The sequence below is a fragment of the Microcebus murinus genome, chromosome 2 (genome assembly GCF_040939455.1).
Source record: "Microcebus murinus isolate Inina chromosome 2, M.murinus_Inina_mat1.0, whole genome shotgun sequence".
NCBI lineage: Eukaryota > Metazoa > Chordata > Mammalia > Primates > Cheirogaleidae > Microcebus > Microcebus murinus.
This window is the reverse complement of record NC_134105.1, coordinates 89,935,266-89,947,728: the sequence shown is the minus strand read 5'-3', so window position 1 is coordinate 89,947,728 and position 12,463 is coordinate 89,935,266. Positions and strand designations below refer to the sequence as shown.

The following is a 12,463-nucleotide window of genomic DNA, read 5'->3' as shown; positions in this document are numbered from 1 at the left end:
GGCCGGCACCTCTTCCTGTTGCTATATTTCTGGGGATGGTTCCGAAGCTCTCCTGATCACCAAGGCTCTCACCACAACAGTTTTTTTTTTTTTTCCGATTTAATAAAGTTTTATTTTTCCAAATATACAGTTGGTTTGACCTGTTCACATGTCTTCACCAGCAGCTGGGGCGTCTCCACCCTTGGTATTTCTGGTGTAAATTACTTGAGCTCTGTGCTTTGAAACCAGCTTGATAAGTCCTTTACTAAGGAGCTCCTGAAGGGCTGCCCTGGCCAGGGAACCTCGAACCTCCAGGCTCTCAGAGGCCACAGCTGGGGTTATAAGCTTATAGTTGGGAACTTCCTGACAGAGTTTGTCATATGTAGCTTTGTCAAACAAGACTAAGTTGTTGAGCTTGTCCCGAACTTTGCCTTTGGACCACTTCTTCTTTTTGGCCTTGCCCCCAGATTTGTTCACTGGGTCTGTGTCTTTCTTGGCCGACATTCCTGCATCTTTCTTCTTCTTGGCGTCCTTGGGCGGCATTGCGAAGCTTGGAGAAGCGCTGCAGCTACCGCAGCATCGTTAAGATGTCAGACAAAATGGCCACAACAGTTTTTTGAGTCATCCCCTTCCTCTGCTCTCCACAACCCCTTGGGTATGACAACTGCAGGGCTCCTCTTGCGGGTCCCAGAGTTGCCCCTCTTCTCAGAGCCCTCCATTCCACTCCCCACCACCACTGCTCTCAGAGCTCACCACTTGTGACAGTTTACTGTAGCTTCTTTCTTTTCCTTCTAAGTCTATTCTACAAACGGCCCCAAGTGCCTGGGGTGTGGGGTTCAGTGGCTTCCTTTTGCCTCATAAAGTCCTTTCTCCTTCATCTCTCATCAAGACTCCACAAGAGGCCGGGCGCGGTGGCTCACGCCTGTAATCCTAGCTCTTGGGAGGCCGAGGCGGGCGGATTGCTCAAGGTCAGGAGTTCAAAACCAGCCTGAGCAAGAGCGAGACCCCGTCTCTACTATAAATAGAAAGAAATTAATTGGCCAACTAATATATATATAAAAAAAAATTAGCCGGGCATGGTGGCGCATGCCTGTAGTCCCAGCTACCCGGGAGGCTGAGGCAGAAGGATCACTGGAGCCCAGGAGTTTGAGGTTGCTGTGAGCTAGGCTGACGCCACAGCACTCACTCTAGCCTGGGCAACAAAGCGAGATTCTGTCTCAAAAAAAAAAAAAAAAAAGACTCCACAAGATGATTCTTGCTGCTTTGAACTTAAAGAAAAAATAAAAAATATTAAAAAAAAAAAAAAAAAGACTCCACAAGCTTGCCTCAATTTACCTTTCCAGCCTTGCCACCTGCTAGCCTCTCAGTTTAAATCTTGCCTATTAAATTATACTGTTCTCCGGTCTCATCTCTGCACTTTTGCTGAGGCCATTTCCTCTGCCTACAATACAGAATATTGTCCTCCTGTACTCACCTCCACCACTATCTTGGAAAGCTCAGCCCAAATGCTTTTCCCCACAACACCTTCCCCAATCATCACAGCTGAAAGTGACCACCTTCCTCACCTCTGCTTCTCTGGCACCTTGTTTGTACCGTCCAGATAACTTATGCTTCTTTTTACGGACCATTTGTAGGGAAGAAATGTGGAAGCAGTGGAAAGGGCCACACAGATTGAGGTTCAAATCCATCCTACTGTTTAGGTTCAAATCCTTCCCACCACTTATTAAGTGTGGGAAATTGAGAAATATAAATTTTATATAATATAAGTTTTAATATAAGTTTTCTAATTTTTAAAAGTGGGATACATATGCCTACTTTGCATTAAACAAACATTTGTAAAGAATCAAGTGCATAATATGCACTGCACAAATAATAATCATTACAGAATATTTGCACGTGTCTTACTTCCCAAGAAAAGAGAAAAAAAATATTAGTCAAACCCATGTTTATTCTCATATTGCACCCTAAAATCTACTTCCTATGCAAAATAGGCCCCCCAAATAAACATTCATTGAGCACCAAATGAATTAATTTTAGTAGGAATAACTGTTTTATTTTATAGACAAAAAAACCAGGCTGGTGAAATGAGGGATCTTCTGATATCTTTAAAGTCACACCTTGCAGAAGGTAGTCTAGACATGCTGTCTATCTTAGCACAAGTACTAGGAGTTGCTGGAGAGATTTTAGTTGAGTCTTCTTGCAGCTTGAGAAGAACTTCTGTAAAGCTCATAGCCAGGAAAGGTAAGTGGTCTCTCTCCTCCTTTACTCCAGCCCTCCAAGATCACCACTGGTTTTTCCTGTGTCTCTCTGGCTGTGTTTCAGAATGCTTAAAGCCTTCCTTGCCCTTAAAAGTAAAATAATTTACCTAGAGAGTGGTAGCACAGAGGAGATATGCTCTAATGAAGAGATAGAATCTAGCAGGTGGTACTCAAATGTTGATTCACATGAGAAATCAGGTGGGAGGTATTAAGAGAAGGCATCCTTCCAGTAAAAAATGAGTCACCAGTTGGAAGAAAGGGAGGAGGTGCAGTCCCTATCCCCTATAATCTTGTAGTCAGATGCTGTGTAAACACTATGGGAATGCACCTATATCAAACTATTCATTAATTTTCATTCATCTATTTAATAATTATCTAATGAATGCCTGCATTGTGTCAGGTAGGTGATTGGCTATATGAGTAAACAGGACACGGGCTTACCCTCACTGGTGCAGACATTTAAACAAATAGGAACTCGTGATCTGGAGAATTAAATGCTACTGGAAAAGTTAGCTTAGAGTAACTAGGACAGCAAGTAAAAAGGAATCTAGCTTGAGGAGTGGACAGCCGCACATCTGGGTTTAAGGATTCTAAAGGAAAGGGTTAAAGGCAGAGCAAGCAAATCAAGAAAACATTTTTGGAGAAGATTGTTTTTAGAATATTTAGCATTTAGCATTGAGGTGCAGTAAAGACAATGGAGAGACAGGGGAGTGAGGCAAGCCCAGCAAAATGATCATGTAAAAATTCACCACTAAAATGAATAAAATACATCTGTTGTGCTGGTGAGATGGAAAGGTGTCTAAGAGAGTGAACGAAAATGAGGTACACTTCTGAATATATAAAATACAAGGAACAGCTAATAATGTATTATTCTGGAAAATGGGGGTGCAGAACAAGTGTGGACAATTGTGCAAATGGCCACAGTGCTTTTTAGCCTCTTGTGTCAGGAGGTGGAGTTGCTGTGCCTAACCCTTCATTCTGGACTGGCCTTGTTATTTGCTTTGACAAATAGAGCACAGGCTAGAGTAACATTGTGTGAGTTCTGGGCCTGCGGTCCCCACCCCCTGGGACTGTTGGGAACAGGGCCGCACAGCAGGAGATGAGTGGCAGGCGAGAGAGCAAAGCTTCATCCATATTTACAGCCACAGCTCTGCATCTCTCGAATCCCCGCCTGAGCTCCACCTCTTGTCAGATCAGCGGCAGATTCTCATAGGAGCATGAACCCTGCTGTAAACTGTAGCTGCGATGGATCTAGTATACGTGCTCCTTATGAGAATTTGTCTGAACCCATCCCCCACCCCTCACTGGTCTGTGGAAAAATTGTCTTCCATGAAACTGGTCCCTGGTGCCAAAAAGGTTGGGGACTGCTGTTCTGGGCCAAGTTCTGAAGAGGCCAGGCAGTTTTTGCTCTCACACTCTTGGAAAGCTGAGACTGCCGTGTGACCAGAGCTAGCGTGAGGGAAAAATGAGAAACATGTGGCCAGTTACTCCCAACGACCCTAGCTGACAGCCAGGCCACCCCCAGGAGCAGCCAGCTAGTTGGCCGCCAGCTGACCGCAGATGCAGGCGTGAGCACAGTCAAGACCAGAAGTGCCCTTGCTCATCAACCCAGCCCAAACTTCTGGCCCACACAATCGTGAGCTAAATAAATTGTTGCTGTTTTTGTTTTAATTTTAATTTTTTGAAACTGCGGTTAAAAGACACATAATATAACATTTGCCCTCTTACCCATTTCTAAGTGTACAGTTCTGTAGTGTTAACTATAGTCACACTGTTGTGTAACAGATCTCTAGAACTTTTTCATCTTGCAAAACTGAAACTCTGCACCCATGGAACAACTCCCCGTTTCCCCCTCCCTGCATCCCCCCTGGCAACCACCATTCCTTGTTTCCATGATTTTGGCTACTCTAGATATCTCATGAAAGTGGAATCATACACTATCTGTTCTTTTGTGCCTGGCTTATTTCTTTCATGATGATGTCCTCAAGTTTTATCCGTAGCATATGAAATTGTTGCTGTTTTAAGCCATTATATTTCAGGGTGGTTTGTTACACAGCAAGTTAACTGACACAATATGGGTGATCTCAAAGGGTCTGATTCATCATCAGACCTTGAGACCTTGCGACCTGGTCTCACCTGGGGTGAGACCTTGAAATCTGGTGAAAAAAAGTGGTCTAGATATCAGTTGGGGTGAAAAGCAAGAGAAGAAATTTGCAATCCAAGCCTTGGGCTGCATGACAGGACTTATGAACCTGGGTAAGGCCTGTGAGCTTTATTCTATAGGCCAGTTCCCTAAACTGTCCTTCAGAATTGTGTTAATGGGTGTTGTGTTCATGATGAAAGGGTTCTTTGGATGTGCTGGAGAAATGCTGCATATGAGATGCCTCACTTGGAAAACTGCAATTCACGTTCTATTGAGAGCCCTGAGAAGTTCTCTATGCCTAACCTGCCATTTCCCAAATGTGTTTCATCCACAGAATTTTTTTTCAAGGATCTCACATTACCATCCTCCAGAATATAGCAAGAACGGGCTGTAGTAGGCAGTGTTTCACAAATTATTAAACTATGGAATCCTTTTGCCATATATGGTGTATTTATTGATATCTTCTAGTTAAAGAAACTTTACAGCTCTGTCCAATAGAAATATAATAGGAGCCACATACATAGGTGATTCTACATTTTTCAGTAGGTGCATTTAGAAAGGTAAAAAGAAACAAGTCAAATTAATTAAAAAATATATTGTATTTAATTATCTAAAAATACTATTTCAATATGTGATTGATATAAAAATCACTGAAATATTTTACTTTTTTCCCCCTCTACTAAGTCTTCAAAATCTGGTGTGAAAATAAAAAAAAAAAAAAAGAAAAAAAAAATCTGGTGTGTATTTCACGCATATAATACATCTTAGTTTGAACTAGCCACACTTCAAGTGCTAGTAGCCAACTGTGACTAACCGCTACCAAATTGGACAGCACAGCTCTGGAGAGACAAGCAGAGAACTAAAACCTGCCTTTTACATAAGCTCCTCATAGGTTTGCTTTGATTGATTGCATTTTGGACTTAAGCCTTCCTTTTCTTTTGAGGGAGTATTCATATGTAAAAATAGGCCTTTTTATTTACTTTATGGATGCTGATCCTCACACTACACAGTGTTTTGTTTATAAAAATCCTGGAGGGAACTACATTCTGGTCTTAGAATCTGAAGTATTTGTACTTGTTGATTTGTTCTGATATTCTAGACATTATATATTGTGTAACTATTTTTGTTTCTCAGTTTTCATTTGGCTACCAGAAATATAGAGCCAAATTTGTGGCCCATACATGGCATGGGTATAGGATAGCATTTCTCAAAACGTATTTAGTTTGGCACTAGCTTGCAAAAAGCCACTGTTATTCAGAACACATTTTGTGAAATGCTGCTGCAGCTAATGGGACAGCCATCTGTCAGGTCCAAATGATTAACAGCGATTTTTTTGGAAAATGGAGTGAGGAATTGGAGACAGAACAACAGTGGAGCAGGTGAGTGTCAATGGGAGGAAGAGGGGGCAACATCTAGGCGCCTGGTCCCACAGACTTATCCACTTCCAATCTGAGCACCTACAGCTTCTCAGCCAGTAGGTTTAAAGACCCTGGCTGTCACCCATTTGCCCCCTGTTGCTGGAGATGGTGGCGATTGCCCAGCTCTTGCCCTGGCCACACAGTGGTGGCCTATGTTGGCTGTCAGGGAGGGAACCTCAGCAGCAAGTGGCTTTTGGAATCCTCAGAGCCATGGGTCCCCAGGGCCAGGGAGGTCTGCACTTACTTCCCTGGTGAGTTTCCCAGGGCAGGCGGGGGCTCCCTCCAGCCAGCTCCTCGCCTTGCAGGATCCTATGCAGTATTTCCTTTGGATTCTGGCCAGCATTTGTCTGTCTTTGCAGTTCAAACCACCGCAGGAATGTTGGGTGCTCCTACAGAATTTTTGAAAAACTTCGACAACCTTTAGCGATGGATCACCCAGCCAGTGGGTAGATAAAGGGCGCAGGTAGCTACAAGAAAAGTGAGTTGCCGGAGGCGTTGATTGTTGACGCCTCCGTGCTGAGCGTTGTTTGACAGTCAGTTGCTCCCAGGGTGTGCATCCCTCCATCCAGGGACAGGGATGAGGGTCTCCTCCCTAGGCCTGCCCCACCCTGTCACCCCTGTCGGGTCCCTCAGTGCCAGCAAATGGGCAGCTGTGGCCCCTTCATCACCCTAAGTGGAGACTTGGACACCTCCGTGCAGTCACCTCAGCTCAGCACTCCTCCACTGGGACGTCCCTTGTTAGCAGTGGGGGCAGCAGAGGACGTGGGCGATGCTGCTTACCTTCCCGGCCGCCTACCAGACCCTGGGAGAGGGCAGGGGCGGGGGCGACCAGACAGCCAGAGGCAGCAAAATGGCTCCAGGTCCTTAGATGGGGGACATTGAAGTCGCAGAGGGTTCTTAAAACTTTGGCTGGTGCCGCTTGACCTGCTCCACTCAGCTTTCCCCTCTGTCCTGAGATGCAAAGGCCGGCGCCTGGGCTGGGAAGGAAGTGTGGCGTCCACTTGCAGCTGGGCCAAAGGGCAGCACAGAGGTTGAGTTAAAGTCCTGGACACCAGGGCCAGACAGCCAGCTTGGAAAAGCATTTTCAAGCTGTTTGACCTTAGGTCTCTTAGCCTCTGTGCCAGTTTCTTCAGCTGTAAAGTGACCATGTAATAGCCATGACTACCGCATGCGGTCCTTATGAAGATTTAGTGAAGTGATGTTTACAGAGTGCTCCGCACTGGGCCTGCTCACAGAGTGCCAAGTGTCTTTTAAACAGGTAAAGCAGCAGGAAGGAACTTGGAGAGAGGACTAGGGGAATAGCAAGGGCGATCCCAGCTGGTCTTCCTCCCGGGCTAGCCAGGGCGATAAGATAAGGAACCATCTGGGTGTGGGGATCCTCAAGATGAAGACAGCAATCCAGACATGGTACAGATAGGTCAAGTGCAAGCCACAAGGATCACAGAGGAGTCAGGGGAACTCGGGGCCAGACATACTCTCATGGTTGTATAATATATGCAAAGTATGTTGACTCTGCAAGAAATTAAATTTACGTTCTCTTTTTGTCATTAGTTCACAAAATGACTACATGAGCACTTTGTGCAAATATGCGTTCTTTTCTGCAGAATGTTTATGAGAACATTCAATGTGTAATGAAATGTCTGATCAACAATTTTGAGTCCCTTAGCATAATTCATCATACAAACCCAGACATATTTGAGCATGAAGAGGGCATTCAAATTATGTTAATTTTTGAAATGTTTACTTTTTATTAAAGGATGTTTTATTATACTAATGTGACTTATAGTTGTATTAAAGCTATTTTCAAAAATGTATTTTTCTAAAATGTAAAAATAAATATCTGTATAGTAAATAAAATGTAAAATTCTGAATAATTATTCTTGCTACATACAACACAAACTTTAGACAGTTTCTTGATCCTATTTCTGATACTGTGCCACTGGGAGTGGGGACACCAAGTGCAGATTTGAGGGCATTTGTGAGAGGGCATTTGCCTTGTCCACTGAAGTGCCTGTGAAGTCATCCAGGTCAGCGGGCCAGACCATGGCCCCTGCAAAGCTGTTCTTTAGCAGCCACTTGGCCTGTAGGAGAGAACCAGGGGGACTGTGGGGTGTCCTTGCACCAGTGCTGGAAGCACCTCCAGCAGGATAGCAGAGAGGACCATGATCCAGTCATGGAGAGGAGGGAAGGTGAGTGGCTTTCCTACAGCAACTTTGAGGGATCCGTGGACATATTTGTAGGCAAGGAAGGGCTTTAGGACTTCTAAGTCAGGGAGAATGAGTGTTGGAAAGCAGCCCTTCCCCCCCTGCCCTCTGTTATCACCAGTCACATTCTGAGAAGGTTCCTGTGAGCTGGAGCTTGAGTGGGTGGAGTACCATAGAGATATAAGGTCCTTCACACAGCAAAGTGTAATATCTGGGCAAAGAGAGATGGCCCCTGACAGGAAGAGTGTAGGCTGAAGGGCCTTGAAGTTGGTGAGCAGTAACCACACCCTCCCCAGACCTGAGCATATAAAGGCCAGTGGGCAGAAGCCACGCAACCCAGAGGAACTCTCGCCTCCCGGTTTTGACTCAGCCTGTATCAACTTGCCATGGTCAGGAGATAAGCAAAGGAGAGGAAGAGACCCTGTGGTCCACACCATGGTCCTTGGAGTGGGGAAGACTGCCTGCCTCAAGAAGCACGAATTGAAGAGCTGCATCAGGACCAGAGCAGAGCCTGGGGGGGGGAGATAAAGGAGAGTCTCCAGAAAGTGGGAGGGAGGAGGAAGCGCAGGAGCTGAGGGGAGGAAAGGGGCCAACTGCAACCGAAAGGAGCTGAAGGGGCTGCTCCAACTGCCGGGCTCTGCAACTGGGTCACTGGCTCACCTGGAAACTTCAGGGACTTCCTGGGTCTTGCTTCACCTGTCTGACCTCCCTTAGGTATCTCCTGTGGTTGCAACTCAAGTCCCCTACCTCTCCCCAGCCATGCAAAAGGAAGGGTGTGGAGGGCCTCACCTTGAGGGCAAAGCTCTTGGGGTTGTCACACTGGATGCACTGGTTCCTCTTGTAGGCATAGGGCACCTCCGGGGGACATTCCACCCCTCGGTGGCTCCTTTCAGGAAGGAGCAGACCTGGGGCAGGTGCGGCAGGAGTAGGCATGACTCAGATGGGCCCTACAGGCTCAGGCCTCTTTTCCATCCTCCCTCCCTCTCCTTCCTGGGTTACACACCCCACACCACCCATCTTTACTGGAAATAAGAGCAGCTGGTTCCAGTGTCACCTGGATCCCCGCCCTGCTTTTCCTGTCCAGCAGGATAGCAGAGTACACTGGCTAGAGAGATGAGATATGAATTCCAGTCCTGTGTTTGCCAGTAACCTCCTGCACGACAGCGGACAAGGCAGCTTCTTTGTGCTTTGTGCCCCAGTTCCCCTTTGAAACACATTTGCCTGCTTCTCCTATTTGAAAGAGTTTTTGCCTCCGAGGAACTAACAGGGGCGTGGTGGAGCATACTGGTTAAGGTCTGAGGTTCTGGAGCCAGACGACTTAAGTTTGAATCCTAGCTCTGCCACTTACTAGTTCTGTGACCGGGAGCAAATCACTTAGTCCCTCTGTGCCTCAGTGTCCTCTGGTGCAAGACGAGGAGCGTGGTGGTACCTTATTGTTTGCTGTGAGTGTTAAATGAGATAATATATGAAAATCACTTAGAATATAGCCTGGCTCTCCGTTTGCACTCAGTAAGTATCAGCTAGTACTAGTATTAAAGATGCACATTTGCTTTAAAAGGTTAAAATGTAAGATGTTTTATCAACCATTTACTCTGCCTTTCTCTCCCTACCACATATATTCAGAGCAGTCAACAACAGGGTACTAGATGAGAAATCAGCATGCAGACTTTCTCCATGGACATATCTTCAATCCTCGGAACAGAGAGAGTGGGTCTCTCTGGTCCCCTGGGTCCTCTGAGGACATTACCTCAAAGTAGGCAAGAGTCCCAGCCTCCTGAGTAGAGGGCCCAGCGGTCCCCGGGCTAGAGGTGGGGGCACGCAGGCCGTGGTTGGCAGGATTAGTGAGAGTGAAGGTGCAGGCATATACCCCAAGCCCACATCGGCTTCTCAGCAGGGGCACCGTGGCTCTTCCAGTAGTTCATCGCATAATCCTGAAGGTAAGGTGAGGAAGATGCCATTAGGAAGCAGCCACGTGTGTGGCCAGAGGCCTTGGAGACCATGTTCTCTGCCCAATTCCCTTGTGTCTCCAGGTACATCATCCAGTCAAGCCCCTTCCACAACCCAACCTCGTAGAAAGGGATGGACACCATCCCTTCTAGAATTAGGAGTTAGAGGCATCCTTGGTCAAGAGGTCCATTGCTTGGGTAGCGGGGCCCAGTGTCAGCTAGGGATGAAGTTCTGTCTTATCCTCCTCCTCCACACACTGGACTCAGCATTTGGGGCATGACTGAAGTTCAGCCATGCATCCACTTGTCTCCCCTACTGGCTTACTATGGTGCTCAAAATTGTTTGAGCATGAGCATCCGACTGGGAGACTTTTAAATACCTGGTTGAACTCTTCACTGAAATCACATCTAGCCCATTTACCCACCTACTAATTATTAAGCAGACTCAATGTTACAGCTACCTAAGCAAATTAGGAAGATACAAATTAGGAAGATAAGCCTCGTGGGATAGGAGGAGGGTGGAAGGGAGGCAAGGAAGAGTGGGAACAAGATAGATCATGAAATGTGTTCCTAACATAAATGGAAAAGATACTTTCAAAAATTCTCCAGTTTTTGGGATTATCCCGAACCACTATTCTGCTTCCTTTTTTTCTTTTTTTGTGAAAGATCAATGGATACCATTATCCTACGATATCTTATTTATCTTACCAATTAGTCACGGGGGCAGGGAGGGAACATGAGCTGTCCCTCAAGCTTCCTTGGCCTCCCTTTCAGGCCGCGGCCAGGGTCCCATGACATCCTTTGAAGATATCTGCTAGGGCTGGCTTCCCAAATCCACTTCTCTTCGTTGCTCTGGGTGGCCTCTTGCTCAAAAGCCTCATACATTTCCTATGAAACAGAGGACACTGGACTCAGCCTGGAGGAACCGGTGAGCGTGTGACAAGGTCACAGCTCTTAAGAAAGATGCAAAGTGCTCAGTTCAGAGTCCTTTGGTCCACAAGCTGGTGTTGGTCTCTGGAGACAACAGTGAGTTGTTTCCCAAAAACTTGAAGATGATGGGAATTTGGTCATGCTGTGAAAGTTAAGCTTTAAAATGAACAAATAGTGTCCAGAGCAGAAAAATAAAAGAAAGAAAGGTTATATGAAAGAGACAAAAATGGCTCCCAGCCCTGCAAACTGCATGCAAATGAATCTAGTAATCGGAAAAATCAGTCATGGAAGAAGAGGGCATAAGAACATCAAAGCAAACATTGGTGCTCAAAGTTACTTTTATTGTTGTAAATCCATTAACTTTCACAATGCTATCCTACCCTGGTCTCTATAACTTGGCTGATGTGTTTTCTCTGAAAGAGAGATAGATTTTATACTAAAGAAATCAGGCTTTCAGCTGGGGAGGCCAAGATCCACGTCCTCTGCTGGGGGTATTCAGCCTCTCTCAGAACCCCTCTCCAGAGAGAAGCCTTGTCCAGCTCACTGTGGGCCAGATCCTGTGCTCTTAGGATGCAGTGGGGGTGAGTCACCTTCAACAGGACAGTGAAGAGCTGCTGGGTGTCAGCTGGGCTGCCACGGTTGCCTGGACACTCCCAATCTATGTCCAGCCCATCAAAGTGATTTCTTCCTCAGAAACTGTATGGCCGACTGGTGAAGGGCTGGTTGTTCTCTGCAGTGGCCGCCATGTTGGAGAATCTGGAGTCAACAAATCATCACGATCTCAGTGGCAGTGATGGGCTCTGACACAGACGCTCACAAGGTCGGGCTCTCCCATGGGCACTTCAGGGGGATGTAGGAGGAAACCATAGTGTCCCAAGCTCCTGGATACTCAGTCTTGTTACCAGGCCTCCTCACTATTTCCCAGAACACACATTCAGTTATTCAGTCATTCGTTCAGGATTGCTGAGGTATAGTGGTGAACAAAATAATTTCTTCCCTAAAAGAGCTCATATAGAGGAAGGTATAGATAAGTAAATAGAAATTAAAATACTGTGCAGTAAGAGCTATGATGGAGGAAGGGCAGACTTCAGGGAGAGCTGGTCAGAGAAGAGCTCTGGGATGTCTGAGGTCTGAGGTGCAGGGACCACCACCCTCTGCAGAGAAACTCAGGGCCCTGGAGTTTGGAAGGCATTGAATAATCTGGAAGTGATTCGGCCACGAATACAAGGTCTTACCCCTGGGTTCCAAAGTTCCAGCCACCAACAGACAGCAGGGTTTTTAGTTCTGTGTTCCTGGACATAGAAAGATACCAATGTAAAGCAATTCCACTGGCAAGGAGATGTCATTTGCCAATCAGTCCCTCCACCCTCACATCCCACAGTTGGCCATGTGTTGGGAGCAGAGCTCTCAAGGTAGGACCAAGGTGCCCTCATGCCATGAGTACCTCCAGGGCACAGTGTAAATACTCATTGGATGGATTCTTGCTCTTAACTCTGCTAGTGGGCTGGTGGATCCTGGTGCAGCAGGGAGCTTCAAGGGAAGAAAACACAGGACATCCTGGGGAGGATGGGGGAGGCAAAAATCA

At 46.3% G+C, this 12,463-nt stretch overlaps 1 pseudogene; it reads right to left on the bottom strand.

Annotated features, from left to right (window-relative positions):
• Positions 1–80: 80 nt before the first annotated feature.
• Positions 81–532, bottom strand: LOC105864041 (small ribosomal subunit protein eS25 pseudogene; annotated as a pseudogene).
• Between the last annotated feature and the right edge of the window lie 11,931 nt (positions 533–12,463).